The sequence below is a fragment of the Schistocerca cancellata genome, chromosome 3 (genome assembly GCF_023864275.1).
Source record: "Schistocerca cancellata isolate TAMUIC-IGC-003103 chromosome 3, iqSchCanc2.1, whole genome shotgun sequence".
Lineage (NCBI taxonomy): Eukaryota > Metazoa > Arthropoda > Insecta > Orthoptera > Acrididae > Schistocerca > Schistocerca cancellata.
The window spans coordinates 634,387,137-634,412,892 of NC_064628.1; the positions used below are offsets into that span (position 1 = coordinate 634,387,137).

The 25,756-nt window shown below is 43.8% G+C and overlaps 1 protein-coding gene and 1 long non-coding RNA gene across 3 annotated transcripts in view; one reads left to right on the forward strand and one right to left on the reverse strand.

Annotated features, from left to right (window-relative positions):
* The window catches only part of LOC126175572 (fatty acid synthase), an 86,905-nt gene extending 84,240 nt beyond the window's left edge, over nt 1-2,665 (reverse strand). For both annotated transcript variants that reach the window (XM_049922429.1, XM_049922428.1), the window contains exon 1: nt 2,552-2,665. The gene's annotated coding sequence lies outside the window, so the exon portion shown is untranslated. The remainder of the gene's footprint in view (nt 1-2,551) is intronic.
* A 264-nt stretch (nt 2,666-2,929) lies between these two features.
* LOC126176886 (uncharacterized) overlaps nt 2,930-25,756 on the forward strand; it is a 60,857-nt gene continuing 38,030 nt past the window's right edge. Inside the window, exon 1 of the long non-coding RNA XR_007535685.1 lies at nt 2,930-3,232. This is a non-coding gene — a long non-coding RNA (uncharacterized LOC126176886). The remainder of the gene's footprint in view (nt 3,233-25,756) is intronic.

Genomic DNA, 25,756 nt, shown 5'->3' on the forward strand with positions numbered 1-25,756 from the left:
AATGGAATAGGTTGAGGAAACATTCTTAGCATCAAGTAATAATTTTGGTAATGGAGGGAACTGTAGGAGTTTAAAATTGTGGGAGAGAGAGAAAGAGAGAGAGAGAGAGAGACTATATATAATAAGCAGGTTTAAACAGTTCTGCAGTTGTTCCGAAAATATGAAGAGACTAGCGTTGAGAGGTGCATCAAACCAGTCTTCGGACTGAAGATTACAACAGTGATATCTCAGTTTTTATAATAGGACACATAATTGTTATAAGCATCGGCTGTTTTGATAACTACATGTAAACGCCCAATCCTTTAAAGAATCGAACTCATATGCAGAAAACGGCTTGAAAGTCTGATTATTTTCGCGCATCTCAATGTTTCTGACATATGTTTTACACTGCTATTATTTTGCTGGTACATTCAGCGATATACAGCAGCGCTCAAAAGCATTTTGTAGCTGCCTTTTATTTTGTCAGTACTGTTTGCTTGCAGTCAGAACAGGACAACCCGTATAACTGTGACCCCTCCACCGAGAGCTTCACGCCGCTGTGGTAATGTGTAGTAAACAAGCAAAGTCATAACAACAATGAATGTGTTTATTCCTTTAGCTTAAAAATATTTTTTAACCATAGTACTGTTATAATTCTACATAACAGATGTTGACAGGCGTTGAAAAGCAAAATATTTATCAACAGCTGGAGAATAATCAACTGGTGCAGAAGTCTGTCTGCAGCACTTTTCCGCGAGGCCAGTGCGCCCCTGGTCGTCGGCGTTGATTTGTAGGTCTGACCGGCAGTTTCCATCCTGCTCCGGAAGGTTCGCAACACAGCGGCGGAAGCAGCGCCTGGGCTACCGCTGTTGGCGAAATCGAGCCGGCAACGCGGCACAATTCCCCCCCAACTCCGTCTCACCTGCTGCTTCTGCGGTCTGCATGGCACCACTGAGGGAACAGTGACTCACTCTATCGGAACCTGCCAGGACGACACCGGAGCAGCCGTTGACAGCGGGACGCCGCACACACTGTGGGGCAGTGCTCTTACAAACTGGCCGCTTTTTCTCCAACAGAGGGAGTACGGGCTTAAGTGAACGATCAGTTAATGACAATGTGTGCTGCTTGGGACAATGGTCCGATGTAACTAGGCCAACTCGCGCCATTTATCTGCCGCAGGCGCGTTGGCGTTCTGCTGATTCGATAATTCGTGGAGACGAGATCCCGAGAAACCGCCGCATGCTGAGACTTTAGGCGATGGTAAATTCGACATATGTCTTCGGAGAAGTACGGCGCAAGAAGCAAGGCAGATGGCCCTGGTTTTCGTGCTGTTTTTGCAGTGACTCAGAAGCGTTAGTCCTAAAGGATTCAAGAGACTTAGGGCACATTATTTGCGACATGTTAATTTAGTTAACTGGTTAATTTAGTAAAAGGACATCCAAGGCAGTCAGTTGAGTTTCAGTGTTTCCGGCTGCACATCACTCAGCTCAGCCAATTCACTACCGCATGTATAAATTGGATATAGCAATCACCATTCGTAGATTTCACGTGAATTGTAAAATCTAAGCTCACTGAGCCTAGAGGAGAGACATCAACAATTCGCTGAAATGAACCCGCTACACAATTTGAAAATAGCTAATGTTGGCAGGGTATTATTTCTGTAATTTGGTATTATTCCGTAAGTTTTATTGAATAATAAGTAGATCTGAGAATAAGATGCACTTTTTATTATATACGAAAAGCCGAAACATTGCTTGGATGCTCCGTGCTGATGTGGACGCTTTACTGTGTAATTCAGACTAAATAGCATGTGCTCTTGTTTACCAAGGAACTCTAAAATACCTGTTACACTGAAGCTGGATGGGAGCAATTGCAGACCTTATCACATAGGCTTCGATTCATTGATAGGTTGCTGAGAAACTGCAAGTTTATAGTGAAATCCCTTAGGATATACGTGTATAGCCTGCACCGAAATCCTGCTCAAGTGTATAAAAAGCGTCTCGTATTGGATTAACTGCACAGTTCGAGAATACAAAAGAAGCAACACAAATGGTGACAGGTCTGTCTGACTCGCGGGAAAGTACTAAAGAACACCAGTTTCTGAAGTGGCAGGCAGTTTACAAAAGACGTAAATCATATCGCAAAAATTCACTACGGTGTTCTCGAATGCGGTATACGAATACTATCTATTCCCTTCATATTACTCTGGCGGAAACGGCGAAGGATATTGGAGTAATAACAGACTGCAAAGAGAGTCATAAGCAAATTCTCACCCTACATGCATGAAAAGAATAAGTAGAAACTGTAATATATATGGTATAGTGAAAAAATCTCCGATAAGCATATTGTGGTAATATTTCCGAGTATATAAGTAAGCAAAAAATAAACAGTAAACCTAATCAAAACACGCAAGGGCTCTGTATGAGCATAACTTTTCTTAATGCCTTCTAACCGGTACTGTAAAAGCTTGGAAGCATGATCAATAAAAGGCCACCGCAATTTTCATCGCCAGGTAACTGGCCGATAGCACACGCTGAGAATTAAGCCCTACCGGCTTTCGCAGTCGACTCACCTTAGTCAATCGCGAACGCTGTTTGTCTTGGTTAATTCGAGGAAGCTCCTTCCTTGTGTAGTTAAGCGATGGCAAGTCTTCCCCTGTGTAGCCACCGCACCAGTCACAGTCACTGTTAGGACTGCCGAGGGCGGCGGGCCGGTCGTTTTATGTCCGCGGAGATGGTCCGATGTCAGACTACCGGCCGCTAGCCAATCAGAAGGCGGCGCGACCACGCGCAGTTGGCTTGCGCATGCGGACCGCGCCCGCTCTCGCCACGCGGAATACGGCGGGCGCGTCAGGCGTCGGCTGCGTGGCGCCTCCGCTACCCTTAGATTATTTCTGCAGCTTATCTGGACCTGGAGCACGCTGCGGAAAGAAATTCCCGCGATGTGCACAAGCCGTGCCGGTTGCGTCAACCGCGGGTGACCGAGGCGTGCCGCATCTGCGGCGTGTTACCGTGCTTCGAGCGACCAGAGGTGTTCTATGACGCGGCTTGAGTGTGATCGGCGATTGTTCTCTTTGCGCGCCAGCGATCACTTCACGTTACACCTAGAAGCAATACTCCTCGGTTGCCTGAAACATGCTTGTTTTTGTACTCGGACAAGAGGGCCCCGCGGCAGCAGTGGATGATCGTGGCAAAACAATGCAAATGTACTAATCGCACATATTTGTGAGTGGGAGGCTGAAGGCTGGCCGAGAGTAAGCATGCAACGTTCGTTTGTTTCTGTGTGTGTGTGTGTGTTTTAAGGGTATTTTTTGGAAGAGAATGCCACAGCAACACGAAACAAAGTTAATTCTCGTCGGCATGTATAGTTCTCATGTTACGCACCTGCAGCGCTTCACGCAACCAGAGGTGTTTACGTCTCGTCTCGCATGTTACCAGCAGTTGTTCTTGTTGCCCGCCAGAGAGCTCCTTACCTGCTAACTACGAGCAGTGTTACTAGACTACCCAAAATGCATATTCTTGAACATTTGTGTGTTTTAAGTATTTGTTGGACACGAAAGAAATGTTGTTAGCGTCGTTATGTTGTTACTGTTTATTACATTTAATTTGTAAACTCATCTGTGGTGGTAGGCTCTCGTATTCACTTGTACAAAGAGGCAATGCTTCCGTTTTCGGTCTACTGCGACGTTATACCGCACGTACTTTATTGTCCTGTTAGTAGAATTTTCAGTGTGCCAAAGTTACAATTAAAGCTCGTAGCGAATTACTTTTTGTAATTTGCCGCAGCACTACATTTACGTTTAGGGGGGAAGCTGCAATGCATTTGTCTTCGAATATAAAACTGACTACGATGAAAGTGAAATACAGAACTAAGAAAATGACTAACTCTGAAGACAAAAGAAGTCTTAGGAAGTATGTATTACATTATAAAGGATTCAAACTTTGGTTTGCGTTTTGTTTCCTCTGCAAAAGCAGGCACAGCAGTTCACCAAATGACCTTGAAACAACTGAACTGAGCGCTTTCGCACTGTTTTTGTCATATCGGCGTCTGTGACAGTTACTGTTAGAAAATTACGCAGTTACAACACTATTAGTACAGTTTACACCAACGTTCGGTGTCCATATCATAAGCCAGTCTCTCGTGATCCTCTGTTATACACCTTTCTCTTGACAGGGAGGTCATTACGCTTGCGATTGGTGCGTGCGGTAGGCTTTCCGTCGCAATGTTTGTTCACGTCTCAAGAGAAACAATTTGCTCTGTGAGGCGTATGTAGACTTTAATGGTGCTGAAATAATAAAGAATAAGTAAATAACAGTGTGTGTAACAGTCCTGAAGTGACGTCACTGAAACCAGTAAACAACCGAAGTATAGAAACACTGTGTTTTATAGATAATACCTGAAGATAGTATGCTTAAACCAAAATATTTCACAGAAGAATACATCTGCCTGATTGCTGCTACTAGTTACTAATATAGCAGTATAAATGGCCACAGTGGTCTGAATTTGGAGATATAACTAGCTATCAAGGCATTGTTTTTATGTGGATAGGTGATCCAGCCACTACAAAGGTTTTGTGATATGTGCTACGTAATTGTTTCTCCCGTATGCCACCATTCGCTGTTTTTCTTTCCACTGTGGAAATTTATATAGTACGAACTAAATTGTAATTTTTGGTGGGTCTCCCGGTGTACTTTCATACATAGCCACATCATATAGCTGTCTCGATCTCTCTGTTTATCTTTGTACGTAGTTTCTGTATTAGAACAATTAATATAAAGTGCAAGTGTGTAAACAGCTTTAGCGATTTTTGTAACTTCTGCGGAAAATTGAGTTTATTACGAGAAAAGGAAAGACAACGTGGAGGTGCAACTGTACAGCAACTCTCAGAAGCCTCTGCAAATACTTTTGAAATTCATGAACACATCGAAATCTGTAGCAATGTGCAAGGCCTCAGGAAATCAGTGCATTTAAAATTCAATCCCAGCGGTCATAGTGCACTATAGTATGCTTTCTAATTAGGCCACAAAACTGTATTGTAGCATAATGCAGTATTTTGCACTCGATTTAAATGAAAATAAAAATGAGACTTTTGAAAATATGATAATCTGTCAGTTCAGGTTTTACAGCATTTCCGAGAAGCACTCCGTCGATCAAAAACCCGTGGCCATTCGTGCTATCATTTGTATACGTTCAATATCCCTTTTTAATCCTATCTGATATGGGTCACCCACAACTGAGCAATATTCTCGGATGGAACGCACGTGTGTTTTGTACTTGTGTCCTTTGTGGACTGACTGCATTACCCGGTATCTTATCAATCAACCGAAGTCGCTATCTGTTTTATCTCCGACTGATCTTATGTGATCATTCCATTTCATATCCTCATGAATGGTTAAGCAAAAGCGTTTATCCTGAAGATGATTTGCTCGAAGGATCTTTCCAAAACTGCAGCTGCACCTCAAGGAGTTCGCTATAGGGTAATGGATGACTGGCAATTAAAGGAGGGTGAAATAACTGACACTGACCAAAAGCAAATGCGAGAATGATTTTTTCGTCAATATTTGGACCGCTTGGAATAGAATCCAATAGATTTACTCTGAAGCGCCAAAGAAACTAGTATAGGCATGCGTATTCAAATACAGAGATATGTAAACAGGCAGAAAGCGGCGCTGCGGTCGGCAAGTGCCTTTCGACCGTCCCAGCCGACTGAAAGGACGTCATGAAGCCAGGTTCACACTCGCACACTCGGAGAAATAACTCTCCATCGAACAACATGGGCCCATCTGTCCCTGTCATGCAGCAGCAGTTGTTAAATAGGTTACTGCTGCTACGATGCCAGGTTATCAAGATTTAAGTGAGTTTGAACGTGGTGTTATAGTCGGCTCACGAGCGATGTGCCACAGCGTCTTCGAGGTAGCGATGGAGTGGGGGTTTTCTCGTACGATCATTTCACGAGTGTACCGTGAATATCAGGAATCTGGTAAAACATCAAATCTCCGACACGGCTGCGGCCGGAAAAAGATCCTGCAAGAACGTGACCAATGACGACTGAACAGAATCGTTTCAACGTGGCAGAAGTGCAATCCTTCCCGCTTTTGCTGCAGATTTCAGTGCTGGATCATTAACGAGTTTCAGCGCGCGAACCATTCAATGAAACATCATCGATATGGGCTTTCGGAGTCGAAGGCCCACTCGCGTGCCCTGATGACAGCACGAAACAAAGCTTTACACCTCATCTGGGGCCTTCAACACCGACACTGGACTTTTGATGACTGGAAACATGTTGCCTGGTCGGACGAGTCTCGTTTCAAATTGTATCGAGCGGATGGACCTATAAGGGTGTGGAGACAACTTCATGAATACATGAACCCTGCATGTCAGCAGGGGACTGTTCAAGCTGGTGGAGGTTCTGTAATGGTGTGAGGCGTGTGCAGTTAGAGTGATATGGTACCCCTGATAATTCTAGATACGACTCTGATAGGTGATACGTACTTAAGCACCCCGTCTAATCACCTGCATCCAATCATGTTCATTATGGATTCCGATGAACTTGGGCAATTCCAGCAGGACAATGCGACATCCCACACGTCCAGAGTTGCAACAGAGTGGCTCCAAGAACACCCTTCTGGGTTTAAACACTTCCGCTGACCACCAAACTCGCCAGAAACTTACGTTATTGAGCATATCTGGGATGCCTTGCAACGTGCTGTTCAGAAGAGATCTCCATCCCCTTGTACTCTTACAGATTTCTCGACAGATCTGCAGCATTTATGGTGTCAGTTCCCTCCAGCACTACTTCAGACATTAGTCGAGTCCATGCCACGTCGTGTTGCGGCACGTCAGCGTGCTCGCGGGGACCCTACACGATATTAGACAGGTGTACCAGTTTCTTTGGCTCTTCAGTGTAGTACGCCGTTGGTTACTAACAAGGGCACAGCATCTACTCGTCATCACCGATATCGTCCAGATTTATAGTATATGCAGGGTTTGTGCAGAAACAGAAGGGACTGAAGTGGCAGCTGCAGATGGCGAAGCGTTCATTTAAATAGCATTTTTGGCGCTGGTCGGGGGTGTCAGTTATTTTCGTTTGTATAGTTTACAGGCAGATGTTGGCGATGCGTAAAGAGCACAGAACGGTAATCCGAGAGCCGTGGAGTGGAGTCCCTCTGCGGAAACCTATTTTTATTTTCAATTTCTATGTTACTTACACGGGAAATAAACCGGAAATAGGAGTAATGTTCAGTACATTATATTCATTAATATTTTCATAAAAAGCACGAAAGAAAAGGCAAAGGAGAATTTGAGATTGGAAATAAATTTCCAGGAAGGGATTATAAGGCGTACGTGCACGAGAACGTAGTATATCAAATTATATACTTTTATTATTTTACAGTTCATGATTCTCACTTCATGGGGTGATATTGATGGTAAAAACAGAGTAAGCAGTAATTTTATCCGGATCTTGCGCTAGTTATAACCGCCGCATTTTTACAGTTACATGGATGTTTGAAAGTGCCACGGAAAAGCAAAATTGATTTGCATTCATAAAACGTTCTTTCTGGTTGCACAGCTTGGCAGCAAACCGAGCGTAGCAAATAATTGTACCAAATATTGGCGAGGATAGCTCGTGGTGTAGAGTGGAATGTATTTTGATGCAGTCTTCTTGGGATGTAACTTCCTTTTCACTCTCGATGAGATAAAGCAATTTTGAAGCTTCTTGGTCAAATTTTTTAACTGACAATAAAAACAGAATTAACACGGTTGCACTAGAGCAGTGGTCTCCAGCCTTTCTGAGATCATTATCCCTGAGTGCAATTATATATTAGCTGGTGCCGTCCCCCATCCCCCGTCGCTCCCCCGTACTCCCATCATCATCAACATTACCACCTAACTGAACTGTAGAACGAAAAATTGTTGTTTTAAATGACTAAAGATAAGTGATATTTTGATTTTGTAGGTGTTTATTAAAGTACGAACTAATGAGTCAGGGAGACAGTTGGTACTACTTACTTCTAACAACCTTTTCTTACGGGATGATGAAGCAGTTCTCAGTGCTGCCTACAACTCATCTCAGAAAGGAAAGCTAACTATACACAATGAGGGTAGGAACTTTTTATGAAACATACTTCCTCTGCACTACTCCTCGCCCTAACGACACTTCGTTCATCCACACCCTGCAGCACCATTTAAAATCAATCGAGTTAAAGTGTGTGCACTAAATCACTTGACTGTCGGACTCTTTACTTTTCAAATGGCAGAAATCGGAAAACTTCAGGCCGACAGTGCTTTGTGTCTGGCCACTGCCACTAACAACAATAATATGTCGGTCCTACAATAGTGTAGTAACCATTACATTGTTACTATTGTGATCTCGTGTTGTGCTGTCGATGAGTTCATTTATTGTTGCGAAGTGAATAAAGAAACAAGTTTGTGGTCTGTTGCATTTTCATAAGGTAATTAAGCATATATGACATATATGTCTCAGTTTTACTGTCATAGATGCATAGTACAAAGTATGTGTGCACTGGGTGGACTATATGAGGAAGACGTTCATGCATTCGTTTTACAAACTGTAACACCACATGTCATACGTTTACGCTCCTATTTGAAAAAAAAAAACATTATTATTATACACTCGAGATATGAATTAAATAACACCTTCAGTCACAATTTTTCGTGTTTTATTCAGTACCCGATGCATTTCGGACCCTGTGGGTCCATCTTCAGGTGTAATTCGTTTAATACATGATTTATTTGTTCTCTTGAATATGCATTTCATCTCATTCAAGAGAACAAATAAATAATGTATTAAACGAATTACACATGAAGATGGACCCACAGGGTCCGAAATGCATCGGGTACTGAATAAAACACGGAAAATTGTGACTGAAGGCGTTTTTTTAATTCGTATCTCAAGTGTATTGAGTACAATCACGTTTGAAGCTGCAAAATATGGATAAAATTAAAAAAAAAGTATTATATGTAATCAGTATTACAGTGTTACGAAGTGGTGATAATAGTAATGATGTTCTAAAAATGTTATAGTTTCGTGACCGAAACGTAACTGAACCCTTTTGTTTTACCCCGCAGAAAATTTAACTTTACCCATCGAGGAGTAATTATCCTGAGGTTGGGAACCACTACGCTAGAGGATGCATATGGTGGGAGGGAATCATTTTAATACTAAGCAGCCGGCCGCGGTGGCCGTGCGGTTCTGGCGCTGCAGTCCGGAACCGCGAGGCTGCTACGGTCGCAGGTTCGAATCCTGCCTCGGGCATGGTAGTGTCTGATGTCCTTAGGTTAGTTAGGTTTAAGTAGTTCTAAGTTCTAGGGGACTTATGACCTAAGATGTTGAGTCCCATAGTGCTCAGAGCCATTTGAACCAGTACTAAGCGATGGCAATCTTTCTTCGTCTTGAAAAATCTCTTCGTGTAGTTGTGGATATGTTTGTCAGTTAACAGAGGAAATTCGTTCTCCTGCACGTAGAGCTTCATCACATCAGCAAAAAAAGTTCGGGTGCCTGCGACTTTTTTTCGTGTTACTGTGCTCTTCAGTCCGAAGACTAGGCTGATGCAGCTCTCCGCCCTCGTCTCTCCGCGCATGTTTCTTCATCTCCGCCTAACTACTGCAACCTTTATCCATTTGATTCTGCTTACTATATTCATGCCTAGGTCTCTCTCTCAATTTTTTAACCTCACACTTCTCTACATTACCAAACTGCGTATTCCTTGATGCATAGGGATGTGTTATGTCAACCTACCCCCTTTTTTATCAATTTGTATCACAACTTCGTTTTTTTCCCGATTCCGTTCAGTATCTCCTCATTAGTTATCTGATCTACTCATCTAATCTTGAGCAACCTTCTATAGTATCACATTTTAAGAACTTCTGTTCTTGTGCAAAGCCGGCCGAAGTGGCCGAGCGGTTCTAGGCGCTACAGTCTGGAACCGCGCGACCGCTACGGTCGCAGGTTCGAATCCTGCCTCGGGCATGATGGGTGTGTGTGATGTACTCAGGTTAGTTAGGTATAAGTAGTTCTAAGTTCTAGGGGACTGATGACCTCAGAAGTTAAGTCCCATAGTGCTCAGAGCCATTTGAACCATTTTCTTGTCTGAACTCATTGTCGTTCACGTTCCACTTCCGTACAGTAAAGGCTACACTCCGGACAAAACCCACACAGATACTTCTCAACGCTTAAATTTATAATGAATGTTGACAGATTCGTCTTTTTCGGCAATACCTTTCTTGCTACGGCCAATCTGCATTTTATGCCCTCTACTTCAGCTATCGTCAGTAATTTTGCTGCCCAAATAGCAAAACTCATCTGCTACTTGTAAAGTGTCGTTTCATAATTCAATTCACTCAGCATTACCTGATTTAATTCGACTACATTCCAATCCTTGTTTACTTTTGTTGATATTCATCTTGTAATCTCTTTTCAAGACGTTATTCATTTCGTTCAACTCCACTACCAAGACGTTTTCCATCTCTGATAGAATTACAGTTTCACCGACAAATCACTAAGTTTTTATTTTTTTCTCCCTAAGCTTTGATTCCTTTTCCAAAATTCTCCTCAGTTTCCTTTACTACTTGCTCAGAATGCAGATTGAATAACGTCGACGATAGGCTATAACCTTGTCTACTTCCTTCTCAATTACGGCTGTGCTTTCATGTCTTTCGACTCTTACGATAACAATCTGTACAATTTATAAATGATCTATGTATTTTATACTGGCTACCTTTAAAATTTCGAAGATTTTTCTCCAAATCTCCAAATGCCACAAAAGTAGGTTTTCTTCAAGCTCTCTTCTGAGATAAGGAGTGGAGTCCGTGTTGCCTCGCTTGTTCCTGTGCTTCTCTCGGATCCAAACTGATCTTCCTCGATGTTGGCTTCTACCAGCTATTTTCGTTTTTCTGTAAATAATTCTTCTCAGTATTTTGCAAGCATGAATCGAGAGAGAGAGAGAGAGAGAGAGAGAGAGAGAGAGAGAGAGAGCTGTTTTCTTGTGAGTGCATTTAATTGTTTTTTTGTGTGTTTTTCTGATGTTCTGTTGATATTTCATTAGCTATCTGTTACGCTTTATCTGTCTTGTGCCATTGGAGTGTAGGATTCTTGAGGTAAGTAGCTGTCTGCAGTTGCAAACTGTATAGTTTTTTTTCGTTTAGTTTAAGTTTTGTTTTAGGACACTGATGCCTGATTTCAGTACTTAACCAAGATTTCTGTGCTCCAAACGTAGCATGATGTGCTACTTGAAAATCACTACTTAGCTTTACATTAATGCATTTTGAAATCAAATCATATTGGTTACAATTTTTGTTGAATTCTTCTTGCCTGTGGTGTTGGATGAAGATCTTGTAGGACTGCGACATAAATGCTTGACAGGTAGTAATAATATTATGAATACTCGCAGTTTTTCTTCATGAGTTGCTATTTTAGTTATTGTGTCATGTAGGTAAGAGCAAATGTTATCCGCCAGAGTGGAAAATTGCCTTAACTAGGCTAAAATCGAAATTAATAAAAAATCGATATTAGGCAAGCAATGATATCAATTATAATCTTCTAGTGCAGAACATAATGACTTAAAAACTTAAAAAAATCTCTGGCAGTTAAAGTTAGATTTTCTTACCACAAGTGGGACCAGGCCTAAAATCTAAACCAATTAAAAGCCATATTATGCAAACAACAATGTCAATAATATTTTTATAGTGCAGAGCATGATGAATTATCATCTCCTCCTCTAAAAAGGTGATTTGTGTAGTGAATCATACCTAAAAAGCTCATAAAAACGTCAATCACTAAAGTTATTTCTTGTACACACGATTCCTTGAACATTATTTGCAATAATAGATGCTGTCCCAACACCACAGATAGTGCTATCTGCAATTTAAACTGTGGAATGGTAAATTGTATCATCCGCGAACTCTAAGGCACCCCCATTGGAACTATGTCATTAACGACAATTAAGAACAACAGAGGCCGTATTACGGATCCCTGTGGCACACCGTGTTTTAACTTTACTTCGCCTGAGTTTGCTCCTTGTACTAGCACTGCCTGTCGTCTGTTATTTTAGTTAGGATTCGATACTTTGTAGAACATCTCCCCCAGTACCACATGATTTTAGCTTGTTGTGAAGAGCCTTATGTGAGATACAGTCGAATGCATTTTTACATTCACAGAGTACCAGTGCTATAGATTCCTTGTCTTCAGATGTAGTTGAAAAATGTGATTGCATAAACTGGTGGTTCAAATGGCTCTGAGCACTATGGGACTTAACATCTGTGGTCATCAGTCCCCTAGAACTTAGAACTACTAAACCTAACTAACCTAAGGACATCACACACATCCATGCCCGAGGCAGGATTCGAACCTGCGACCGTAGCGGCCACGCGGTTCCAGACTGAAGCGCCTAGAACCGCACGGCCACACCGGCCCGCTTGCATAAGCTGATATGGCAGTAAATACTCATCTGTCACTGGGCTAAATATGTGTGTTTACTGCAACTCAGTTGGCTTAGAAGCATTCCGATTGGACTTTTTCCAGGAAAATAGATAGAAAAATGGGGGGAAAACTGACGTGGGCAAGGGAAGATAGAGGGACGTGGTTTAGTAGGGGGGCATGCTGACATCATGAGTTTACCCTTGGATGTAGAAACGATCAAGGGCGAAACTGGGTAAAGAATTAATAAATACTTCTTTCCATGACGTCAAATCGGCATTGTTCTCAACCCATGTCCCCAAATCAGCACATACTTCCTATTTCAGGGATAGGCTACAACTGTATCTCACTCTGTTCCCAACGATTGCTTCCCTTTATTGTGTTTCGACTGTTATAACCACGGTCTGATTTCTGTACAAGTTGTATACTGGTGTGTAAAACTTAAGGACGAATGTAACTTTCACACAATGCATCACTGACATGTAACATTGCTCCATGTAACTTGGACCATACACAGATGGAATTGCTACAGTATAGTCAATAAAATTCTTCTGGGATGCTGACCGCATTATCAATATAAAAAATTATCCGAGGTTTCGGCCACTGTTGCAAGTGACCTTCCTCAGGGCTTTAGGTTGAGCTGACTACAGAATGAGACAGACTTTAGACATTGTACAAGGGTCACTCCAAAAGAAATGCACACTATTTTTTTAAATCCATCTTTTATTCTACATGTTTGAAAGTTTTACAGTGTGTAGATACATCTTTTTGGAACAATATTTTCATTTCTCTACATGATTTCCGTCCCTCTCAACTGCCTTACGCCATCTTGGAACCAGCACCTGTTTACCCGCATGGTAAAATTCTGGACCAACCTGTTGGAGCCACTGTTTGGCAGCATGCGCAAGGAAGTCATCATCTTCAAACCTTGTTCCACGAAGAGAGTCTTTCAGTTTCCCAAAGAGATGATAGTCACATGGAGCCAGGTCAGGACTGTAAGGCGAGTGTTTCAGTGTTGTCCATCCGAGTTTTGTGGTCGCTTCCATGGTTTTTGACTGACATGTGGCCGTGCATTGTCATGCAGCAGCAAAACATCCTGCTTTTGCCGATGTGGTCGGACACGACTCAGTCGAGCTTGAAGTTTCTTCAGTGTCGTCACATATGCATCAGAATTAAGGTGGTTCCACTTGGTATGATGTCCACAAGCAAGAGTCCTTCGGAATCGAAAAAACCGAAGCCATAACTTTTCCAGCAGAAGGTTTCGTTTTGAATTTTTTTTTTCCTTGGGTGAATTTGCATGATGCCACTCCATTGACTGCCTCTTCGTCTCTGGTGAAAAATGATGGAGCCATGTTTCATCACCTGTCACAATTCGTCCAAGAAATTCGTCTCCACCATTCTCGTACTGTTCCAGAAGTTCGCTGCATACCGTTTTCTTGTTTCTTTGTGAGCCACTGTCAACATCCTGGGAACCCACCTGGCACAAACCTTTTTTAACTCCAACGCATTCAGTATTCTGCAAACACTTCCTTTGCCCTATCCCCACGTAGCGTGACAATTCGTTTACTGTGATGCGTCTGTCAGCAGTCACCAATTCGTTAACTCTCTGCACATTGTCTGGAGTGTGTGCAGTACGAGGCCTGCCGCTGCGAGGACAATCCTCAATATTGCCGTGCCCCCTTTCATTGTGTAACCTGCTTGCCCACCGACTAACTGTACTGCGATCGACAGCAGCATCTCCATACTCCTTTTTGAACCTCTTGTGGATTTTTCCCACTGTCTCGTTTTCACAGCACAGGAATTCTATGACAGCACGTTGCTTCTGACGAACGTCAAGTGTAGCAGCCATCTTGAAGACATGCTGTGATGGCGCCACTCACGGGATCAGGCTGAACTAAGTTTGAAAACAAGTGGGAAGGATGTGTCTACACACAGTAAAACTTTCACACATGCAGAATGAAAACTGTATTTTTACAAAAATAGTGTGCATTTCTTTTGGGGTGAACCTCGTATAATAGCGGAGGAAGCTGTTTACGTAATTTGATAGGGTACTTGAGGACAGGAGGATGAGGGGTGATAGGCATTCTTTATTCGTCTATATATGCTCATTGTCATTAGTGGATAAAGAAGTGTTTGATTGGTGTTTTCATTATTTCTTGCCATTGGTGGAAACAGGCGAATTAAAAACTGGCGGTAGCTATGACGTAGCGCTGTTTACTTGTTGCCAGGTGCGGGCTGCGGCGTGCTTGTGTCCTGTGTACGTACAACCACCGCTGTCTTCCGCGCGCCTGTGTGAGTTGCTTTGCGCGCGCTGTCCTCTCGTAGCTTTGTCACTGCTGGCAGCCAGGACGCCGGAAGCCTATACCAGGCCTCTCCATTCATGTTGGCGGGTCGCTTTATATCGTCTCTCTAATCTTCCTCCTCAATGTAAATGGCTCTTTCGCCAGTATGCGGGCTTGGTGCCAATGGTTACGCCAAGGATGTGATAGATAAAACTAGGACGAAAAAAGATGAATGCAAAAGGGAAGCACAGAACATAGCCCTAATACCATACGTACAAGAGGTCACTGAAGGTGTGGGCAAAATTCTCCGCCTCGGCGGCATCGAGCCAGTCTTTCGGTGCAATAACAAACTAAAGATGTTCGAGGCTGAACGAAAAATGCGGTCGACAAGCTAAACACCGCAGGAGTCTACGAAATCGTTTGCGAACGTGAACTGGTGTGTGTAGGAGAGCAGGGGCGTGCGGCCGCTCAGCACACGAATTGCAAAGCATGTAAGATATGCCTGTTTGGGACAAAGCACAGGTCAGCGGTGGCGTAACACCAGGATGAACGCGATAAAGAGGCAACCCCGCATATTGGTGAAAGAGCCACTTACATTGCAGAGGAAGGTTAGTGAGGCGAAGCGACCCGCCAACATGAATGGAGGGGACGGGTTTTGCTTCCGGCATCCTGGCTGCCAGCAGTTGCGGGAAGACAGCGTGCGCAAAGCAACTCACGCGGGCGCGCGGGAGACCGCGGTAGCCGTACTTTACAGAGCGCAGGCACGCCGCAGTCCGCACATGGCAACAAGTAAACAGCGCCAAGTCAGAGCTACTGCCCGTTTCTAATTCGCCTGTTTCCATCAATGGCAAGAAATAATGCAAACACCAATTAAGCATGTCATTATCCACCAATGACAAGGTATAATATAAAGGCCAATAGAAAACGCCTAACGCCCATCCTTCTATCCTCAAGTACTCTACCAAATTATGCAAACAGCTTCCTTTGCTACTATATAAGATCTAAAGTCTCTCTCATTCCAAACCCCTTTCCTTACGTCTCCTCAATTTCTATCTCACTACCTACGGCCGTCCTATCAACCTCACCTCCATCCTTGACCGTCGCCACTCCTGGACCCCCCATGTCTGGACGATCCAAGCCAAGGCACGCTCCCGACTCGGCCTCATCAAGCTCCTTTCTGGCCGCACATGAGGTCTGGACCCCTCCACCGTCCTCCACACCTATGAATCCCTCATCCGCCCTATCCTCTGCTATACCCATCCGCCGACCGGTTTGGCCGAGCGGTTCTAGGCGCTACAGTCTGGAACCGCGCGACCGCTACTGTCGCAGGTTCGAATCCTGCCTCGGGCATGGTTGTGTGTGATGTCCTTAGGTTAGTTAGGTTTAAGTAGTTCTAAGTTCTAGGGGACTGATGACCTCAGAAGTTAAATCCCATAGTGCTCAGAGCCATTTGAACCATAACCCATCCCACCTGGTTCGCCGCCCCTCTTACCTTCTACAAATCCCTTCAAATCCTGGAACGCCATGCGCTCTGCCTCACCTATTGCATCCGCTTCCCCTCCCCCACGCAGACCCTCTACAACCTAATTCCGTTGCCACACCTTCTCCTTTTCCTCGAACGGATACGGATCCTTTACACCTGCCGCAAACTTGATCCCCCTCATCCGCCCGTCTCTCCCATCCTTTCGCCCCACCCCGCCCACTGCCGCGCCTGTACTCCCACATCCCACCTGCTCTCCATCTCTTCACACTCTATACCCTTGCCCAAGGTGGCTTCCTCCAACTCCCTGATGATGCCCTCATCCTCTCCATCTACCCCTTCTACCAACTTTGATCCTCCCCTTCCTCCCCCTTTTCCTCCAGGGCACCCCTTTTACCTTCTCTCCCTTCTCTCTTCCTCCCTCCCTGCCCTCTCCCCCCTCCCCCAGGCTTCCACACACCCCTCTCCCCTCCCCCTCTCTTTTCCTCTTCCACTGGCATCAACACCCTCCCCTTCTCCCTCCTACCCGCACCTCTTCCGTTTAGCAGGTCCCCAGCTTTGTGCGGAAACAGTGCTTTTTCGTGCACCGGAGATCGTCCCCGCAGTGCTCGTGTTAATCGTCCCGTCAGTGCATCAGTGTCTCTTCGTCCGAGCTCCTCCGTTCACGTGTGACATTCTGTCTTCTGTGTTGTGCGCAGTGTTGAATGTTTTTTTCTTTTCTTCCGAGCAGTGCGTCAGTGAACGCCTTCGTTTATTTTCTTGTTTGTCTCCCGTTTTTGCCCTCCATGTATGTTTGTTTTTCTGTATTCCTGTTGTACTGTATGTCTTTTCTATGGCCGAAGAGCGGCATAAATAGGCCGCTGCCGGCCTACCTTGTTTGTAAGGTATCAACATGACAATAAAGGAAAAAAAAATCTCATTCAGTCAGTGTTGCACAAAGCCTTGAGGAAGGCTACTTGCGACAGTGACCGACACGTCGGCCAATTTTATATACTGACAATGCAGTCAACAACCCACAAAATTTTATTGACAGTGACAACGGCAGCGGAAGACTACGCTTACATTTGCTACAGAATAGCGCAGAAGGAAACTGAAAGAAATGCGCAGTATGACGAACAGAAATGACACTTTCATTCGAAGACAATAATTACACTGAAATCATCGCAATTCGTGATGATCCCCTAGAGGACATTACAAACGGCTGGACATGGTTCCTAATAATCACGATGGACAGCAATGCATGCTTCGCAACCTGCTCCCACTCTGGCCACAAGTTTGATACGAAGCTCTTGCAGTAGGGCGTTCCATTCCTCAACCAGAGGTTGGAAACTTGTGGATGGTCGTTGGCGCATATGCACATGCTGCAATACGTCTCCCTAACGGACCCCACTCGCGCTCGATGGCATTTACAGTGAGTCGAAAAAGCATTCATCTAGTTGTAATTTTTTTTAAATAAACACAGTATTGGTGCGTGAAAGGAAGGGAACATAAAATGTGAACATCCACTCATATGCAACGAACCTTGGTAAGTCATTTTTACTGATGGACACGGAAATAAACACATCCATAGCGATAACAGATTTGACAAAATGGAGAATTTATCCAAGGGCTACTTCAAAAAAATATTGGTCCACACATTTTTTTTTTAAATTCACAATCTGAAAGTATGATTTCAATTACAAAAATTAATATTTAGTGGGGATTCCCTCTGCAGCTATTACTGCTTGTAGACTTCTGGGCATCGACTTGACCATGTTTGCCGTCAGAGAGGCTGGAAGTTTGTCCCATTCGTCTTGAAATGCTTCTTTTAGGTCTCTCTTGTTAGAAATGTGTCTTATCCTGATGCTATCTCCCAGTACTTTCCAAAGGTGTTCGATAGGGTTAATGTCTGGGCGCTGAGGAGGGGTGTTAAGTTGTTTTGGAGTATTGTACAGGAGCCACAACCTTGTGTTTAGAGCCGTATCTTGTTGAAAAATGTAATTTTCTTGCAGACCTAATTTTTCAGCGCTAGGATTCAGATGGTCCTTTAAAATGTTGATGTAAATATGGTGATCCATTGTACATTCTATGAAATGTAATTTTCCAACGCCTGTAGCACTCATACGACCCCACACCATCAGGGAGCCACCACTGTGTTTAACCGTTGGCACAAGATTGCGTGGCAACATCTCCACATTTTACTTACGCCACGCCATCCGACCCGAATACGTTGTATTTACTCTCATCAGAAAATATAACTCTATTCCAGAAGTCTTCCTTTTTGAATCTATGTTCCATCGCAAAATTAAGGCATTTCTTTGGATTCTGTTCACTGAGCAAAAGCCAGCCAGTGTGGCCGAGCGGTTGTACGCGCTTCAGTCTGGAACCGCGCGACTGCTACGATTGCAGGTTCGAATCCTGCCTCGGGCATGGATGTGTGTGATGTCCTTAGGTTAGTTAGGTTTAAGTAGTTCTAAGTTCTAGGGGACTGATGACCTCAGATGTTAAGTCCCATAGTGCTCAGAGCCATTTGAACCATCACTGAGCAAAAAATTTCTGCGCGCTACCTGGCCGTGATACCCGTACGTTTTGAAGGTATTTCTGATCGTGTTGGGACATACCTTCTTTCCCCAGCCAACTTAGGAGCGCTGATTTTAGGTTTCTTCTTCATTTCCCTCACGATAAATCTCACGTCTGCATCTGTCAAAAGTGTGAGGACGTTCGGTAAGTGCTTGGTTTCTTAGGGATTTTGTTGCTCAAAATCGATCTGTTATCGACTGAAGCGTCGCTCTGGGTCTGCCGACTACTTTAGCAATCTCGTAAGAAGATTTGCACTCATGTAAGCGCAGAATAAGTTTCCTTTCGATCAGCGTCGTCTCACTACCCTTACGGCCCATGGCGCTAATTGCATCGTATCGGCGCCGTTCAGAACCACAACAGGCGATAGAGTGGGGCCGCGCACTGGTGACTGTAGTGTGAGCCGTGGGTCAGCGTTATAGTTTAATCACAGCGCGCAGAATTTCGGCATGTTCAGATCGTGGACGAATACCTTATGAACTAGCTCTTGTATCACATTTTCTGTTTTGTTAACCTTGCTGTCGATTTGGATGCATTACTTTCCTTGTTTTTCAACATAAATGACTTACCGAGGTACTTCTTGCATGATTGGCTCTTCAGATTTTTTTATTAAATTTCTTTATTCACAAAACGTTTATAATTATACATTATTAACCCACTTCCTTATGTGATTAGTGGGTCCTAAAACTTTATACAAAACATTGATTGCAGCTAATTACAATTTTATTAAGTGGGCTACTGCTAGAACTAATTAACAATGGGCAACTTATTTACTATTAATATTCTCTTTAGAAAGCCTACCTGTAACTAGTCTCTACTGCCTGCAAGGGATACAAACGTCCACTGGCCTGCAATCTTTCCGGGTGTGACCATCTTCACCACACTTGGAGCACGCCGACCTCCTGGTGCATTGCCTCAGAATGTGATCCAAGTTACCACATTTCTGGCAACGAGGTACCACGAGATAATCCCTTGCGTTGACCGCATAAAAACCTACGTATAATCTGCCCGTTGTCATAACTTTTCTCCACATTGGTGTGGTAACCTCGGCAACGTGATGAACATAATCACGGCCCCGAGGCAACGTTTTGAATCTCAACTTGAAACAATTTTTAAACTCCTCATCATTCATGTCTTCTAAGTTCTGTCCCCTTATCGTTTCATATAGTTCCTCATTTGTCATTACCGTGGGAACATCATATAGAATGATTAGGGGGTTTCTTTTTCTAGGTGGTTCACACTTGACCACCGAATCCAACTTTTGATTGTTTAGCAATTTTTCCTTGCCTCCTCGGTGGCAATTTCTACATTCACCGAGTTTCTGCTAGGTTTAACCCTGTTGATTTTATCTTTTACAGGATCAATAGTGGTTGTCAGAAGTTCTTGAATCTTTTTAACGCTCGTATCTTGGCCAGGCAGGGTCCTTAGGAAGACCGCCGTGTCTGGCTGCTTGGTAGCATTTGCAATTGTATCTTTCGTGGTTTGTGGCTTGATTGGCACTTGCGCAGCCACTCCCGCCCAGGTCTTAGTTGGTTGCCTCCTCAATTCATCATTCTCTTTTTCCAATTCCTCGACGCGTCCTTCAAGTTTAGCATTGGCAATAGCCCATGCAGCCAACTCATTTTTAATGATAGACAAAGCCGCTTGACTTATCGTTTTTGATATTTTGCTCCAAGAGCATCGTAATAGATTTTGCATACATTTCTTTTCACGGTACACAGACTTTGTTTTCTAAAAGATATGCAGCTAGACGAATACTTTTTGGACTCACTGTAAGTCGCGGGAACTGGCAGGCGAGTCCATTCGCCGAATATTCTCTCGTTGCAAGAGCTTTCCCATCTGAGCGGTTCGATGCAACCGCGTATTGTTATTCATAAAAATAAAGTCAGGGCAGAGTGGCAGAATGGATCCCACAAGAGACACACGTACTGAAAGAGTAGATTCGCACCTCTCGCCTTAAGTAGGTGCGTAATATTTCCCTTTGATTTCAGATTTTCGGAGTATCAACATAACAAGCCCAAGGGCACGTTAGTCTGTCATACAAACTTTTGCCCCTGGTACTATTGACAAGATTGTTACTCACCTTCAGTTACCACAAGTTAGACGTCTCCAGAGACACTCCTCCGTCGTGGTTACGATGATGATGATAATGATAATATTTGGTTTGTGGGCCGCTCAACTACGCGGTCATCAGCGCCCGCACAAAAGTCCCAATTTTGACACAGTCCAATTTTTCGCAATCCAATCTAGCCACTGTGGCGAATGATGATGGTGAAACGATGAGGACAACACAGACACCCAGTCCCCGGGACTCGTCCGTCGTGATTGCATCTATGGTACGGATATCTGTGTCTTAGAATGAAACAAGTCAACTCACCTCAGGAAGATCCATGGTTCAAGGTGGCGTGGAGCAAATGTAGAGTACAAGAAGGTTATTACCAATTCTCATTAAATGTAGATGACTTTCGTGATGAAAATGATGTATTCATTTTCCAGTTAACAGTATTTTTGAGCTAAGTTTTTGTGGTCAATTTCTGTGCTGTAAGTGAATATTCAGTAATGTTAAAAACGATGATCATATAGTAATAAACTTGGTAACGAGAGGCAGAGTTGCAGCCAATTTCGTATTACGCTGGTTGACAATTTCACATGCAATTAGAGTTTCCAATCGGTACTTATCTCATTTACTGACTCCAATTTGCGTCTGAAATAGAGGTTGCTTCAAAAGATTCCTCCAAGTTCAAAAGACTTTATTTTCAAGACGGAAAAGGATAGAAATTTGGGGTGAATTTTATCCGACGTATCGCAACCAAACATTTACTTTAGCGCCAGCTGTAAGCTGCGTGTTCTTGTGGTTGGTAGTAGGTTCCTTCCTGGTACACTTATTTTCTAGCCAGTATGCGTCGAGTTAAGGTGGCGATAAGGCAGCAACAAAAGTAGTTTTGCGTTCTCCGTTTCAACTGGTGCAATTCAGCTACATCTATATGTACATACATATTCCGAAAACCGCCGTATGGTGCGTGGCAAAGGGTACCTTGTACTACTAGCAGCGACTTCCTTTCTTGCTCCATTCACAAACAGAGGCCTAATTCCCCCTATCTTATCTTCTCGATCCTTACGCACAATTTACGTTGGTGGCGGTAGACTCGTTCTGCGGTCAGCTTGAAATGCCGGTTCTCTGAATTTCCTTAGTAGTGTTCCTCGAAAAGAAGATCGCCTTCACTTCAGGTAAACCCATTACAGTATCCGAATCATCTCTGTAATGCTTGCGTGTTGATCGAACCTACCGGTAACAAACGTATCAGCCCGCCTCTGCGTTGCTTCTATGACTTCTTTTAATACGATCTGGCGCGGATCCCAAACACTTGAGCAATTCTCAAGAATGGGTGGTACTAGTGCTCTATATGTGGTCTTCCTTACAGATGAACCACACTTTCCTAATATTTTCCCAGTAAACCGAAGTCGACCATTTTTACACCTCGACACGGTAGACTATTCCTTCGTGGATGCCGCTCAACTGGGAAATCGCGCATTCCGATAGGTTGCAAGCTCCCTACCACAATCCTTACATCCTCGTTACATTTAGTATCGCTTTGCAACGTTACGCCAAGATATTTAAACGACTTGACTGTGCCCAGCAGGAAACTGCTAATGCTGTATTCAGACCTCAAGGGATTGTTTTTCCTATTCATATGCATTAACTTACATTTTTCTACATTTAGAGCTAGCTGCCATTCATCATACCAACTAAAAATTTTGTCTAAGTCATCTTGTATCTTCGTACAGTCAGTCAACAACGACACCTTCCAGTACACCACAGCATTATCAGCAAAGAAACGCAGATTGCTGCACACTCTATCCGTCAGCTTATTTATGTACGAGGGCTGTTCAGAAAGTAAGCTCCGATTGATCGCGAAATGGAAACGACTATGATAATCCGATAAAGCTTTGCACAGATGTGTTGGGCAGTGTCTCTAGTATGACCCTAGATAGCATCACGTCACTCCTCTCATTTCTGAGCTCACAGTGATCGCGTAAAGTTGTCTAGAGAATAGTGTCTCCCGCCAAGTACGAGGACCTGGTGAGAAATTTCGCCTGAAGCTATACAGCCAACATTACATAACTGTCGTGCAGTTTCTTCTACAAGGCAATATTCTCAGCCGCATTCTGAAGGGGCAATGAAGATGCTCCTGCATCGTTTTCAATTGGAAATGTTTGACTACCCACAATACAGCCCGTAATTGACTCCCCCTGCGTTTCATTTCTGCTCACATGAACCGCTGGCTATGAATACAACATTTTGGCACAGAAAACGAACTGTAGGCCAGCGTAGAGAATTGGCGGAAAGCACTGGCGGCTGTCTTTTATGATGAGGGTATTGGAAAGTTGGTACAACGCTACGACAAATGTCTTAGTCAGAACGGCAACTACGTAGAGAAGTAGCTGGATGGTGTAGCTAACTGTTAAAAATAAAACATTTCTAATTTTCACTGTGGTTCCCATTTCGCGATCAATCGGAGCTTACTTTCTGAACAGCCCTCGTATGTAGAAAATAAGAGCGGTCCTATCACACTTCCCTGGGGCGTTCCTGGTGATACTCTTACCACTGATGAACAAATGTGCGCGTAATTTTCTTCCAGAGTAAGGCACTGCACCTCTTACAGCGTGAGAGTGTTCATATCTCCCACTGAGGCTTCGTAGTGAAATCCTCCGTCAATGTGCCTCTCCTTTGCGTAAATGAGACGCCGCATGGCAACAGCGTTGAATGCAGAACTCCAGACATGCTGTCAAAAGTATGCGACGAGCTTGACTATCGTCTGGATGTTTGTTGGCCGTTCTGTTGACATTTGTGAAAGACAAATTAAAACTTTCATTCTAGTCGCAATTGTAAAACGTATCCCCAAAGTTGTAGGTGTATGCATATAAAAGATGTAACCTTATCAAATCGCATGCTTCTGTTGCGACTAAAAACAATGCAGTCGTACGTGTAAGTTACAACTCATACCAGGTTTTTATCTTCATTCCTATATAAAAGATACAGTGTTGTGAAATCAGATGGATCTTTTTGAAGCAGCCTGTCTTATTAAGTAAGTAATAAGTTGTTCTTACGATGGTATTGTATTGTATGTTAACCGGGGACTTAGAAACGACGGAGAGGCTCCGTCCCCACCGCAGCCGCAGTGGGCCACAACCCCACGACGACTACTGCAGTCAACTTCTCCCCTCTACCGCCCCACACCGAACCACTCTTCAGTGTTATTGTGCGGTTCGGCCCCTGGTGGACCCCCCCCCCTCCTCCTTCCACCCCCCCCCCCCCCCTCTGGAACCTCTCACACCAGACGACTGTAACCCCTATGTTTGCGTGGTAGAGTAATGGTGGTGTATGCGTACGTGGAGAACTTGTTTGCGCAGCAATCGCCGACATAGTGTAGCTGAGGCGGAATAAGGGGAACCAGCCCGCCTCGCTGAGGTAGATGGAAAACCGCCTAGAAACCTTCCACAGACCGGTCGCCTCACTGGACCTCGACATAAGTCCGTCGGGCGGGTTCGTGCCGGGTACCAGGCGCTCCTTCCCAATCCGGAAAGCCGTGCGTTAGACCGCACGGCTAACCGGACGGGATCTTACGTTGATATATTTATACACAATTACTGATACAAGTAAATTCCATCAACAGAGAATAACTGTGGTATAAAAGTCGGAGGTGAACCTAAGTTTAATTATAAAAGTGGTTGCTAGATGCTAATGGTCTTGGTGCTGCAGTGTCATCCGCTATTATAGAGGGCAATTCCAGCAGTTGGATGCCGAGAAGGGTTAGAGCGCCCCTTTTATGTCAGGCTGCCACAACTCAATGAACTGCAGACTCTGACGAGGCCTTAATAGAACCAGTGACTCAAGAAGCGCAGCGATGTGCAAGTAATACAGTACTGCAGCTCTGTTCTTGTCAAGGCATGCTTTTTAACAGGAGCATCGTAACTGTTACTGAAGAGATGGCGTTGTCTGTTTCTGTAGATACTACCATGGAATATCTCAGACCAGCCATTGCAAATCACTCCAGACATATTAAGTATGACCCTCAGTATACCAGGAGAAGCAATATCCAGTACAAAATATTTAAATAAAAAAATTTCTCTTGCTCATGGTAAAATATCGACAAAGTTGATGAAAGAGTGTTCTTCTGACTTTAGTAAGATATTTAGTTATTAGTGTAATTTGTCATTTACCACTGTAACATTTCCCAATTGGTTGAAATATACTGAAGTTAAACATCCGCATAAGAAAGGACAGAAAGAAACACAATCAGACTACCGTCCACTGCCACTTTCGTAAGTAATTACGAAAATTTTAGAAAAATAGGAATGTACAAGCGATGTTTATGCACCTTACTACAAACAGTATGTTGACAAAGTCACGGTCTGGATTTCTAAAAAAATGGTTCAAATGGCTCTGAGCACTATGGGACTGAACTGCTCTGGTCATAAGTCCCCTAGAACTTAGAACTACTTAAACTTAACTAACCTAAAGACATCACACACATCCTTGCCCGAGGCAGGATTCGAACCTGCGACCGTAGCGGTCGCGCGGTTCCAGACTGTAGCGCCCAGAACCGCTCGGCCACTGCAGCCGGCGGATTTCTAAAGGGTTTAGTATTGAGAAGGCTGTCCACAGACAAAAGGAAAATGTAATCTGCTTCTCGTAGCTGGGCTTTACAGTCATGTAATTTTTTTTAAAAAAAAGTCACGGTCTCCTTTGACTGTAAAATTAGTTAACCTTAAAAGCCACTACTACAGTTTTGGCAATGTGGCAATTATCAAATGGAGTACTGGAAATTCGTAAAAACAGAGCATTTATATAGAACAGCTCTTAAATCATACTATGTAGCTTATATAGCACACATACAATACAGTAAAATAAAATGTGTGTGTGTGTGATGTTGACGACTGCTGTATGTGCGTTCATGTAGTGTACACTTCAGTGGTAAGCAAGTCTACATAATACCTCTCCTCTCCTCTCTCTATCGGCGA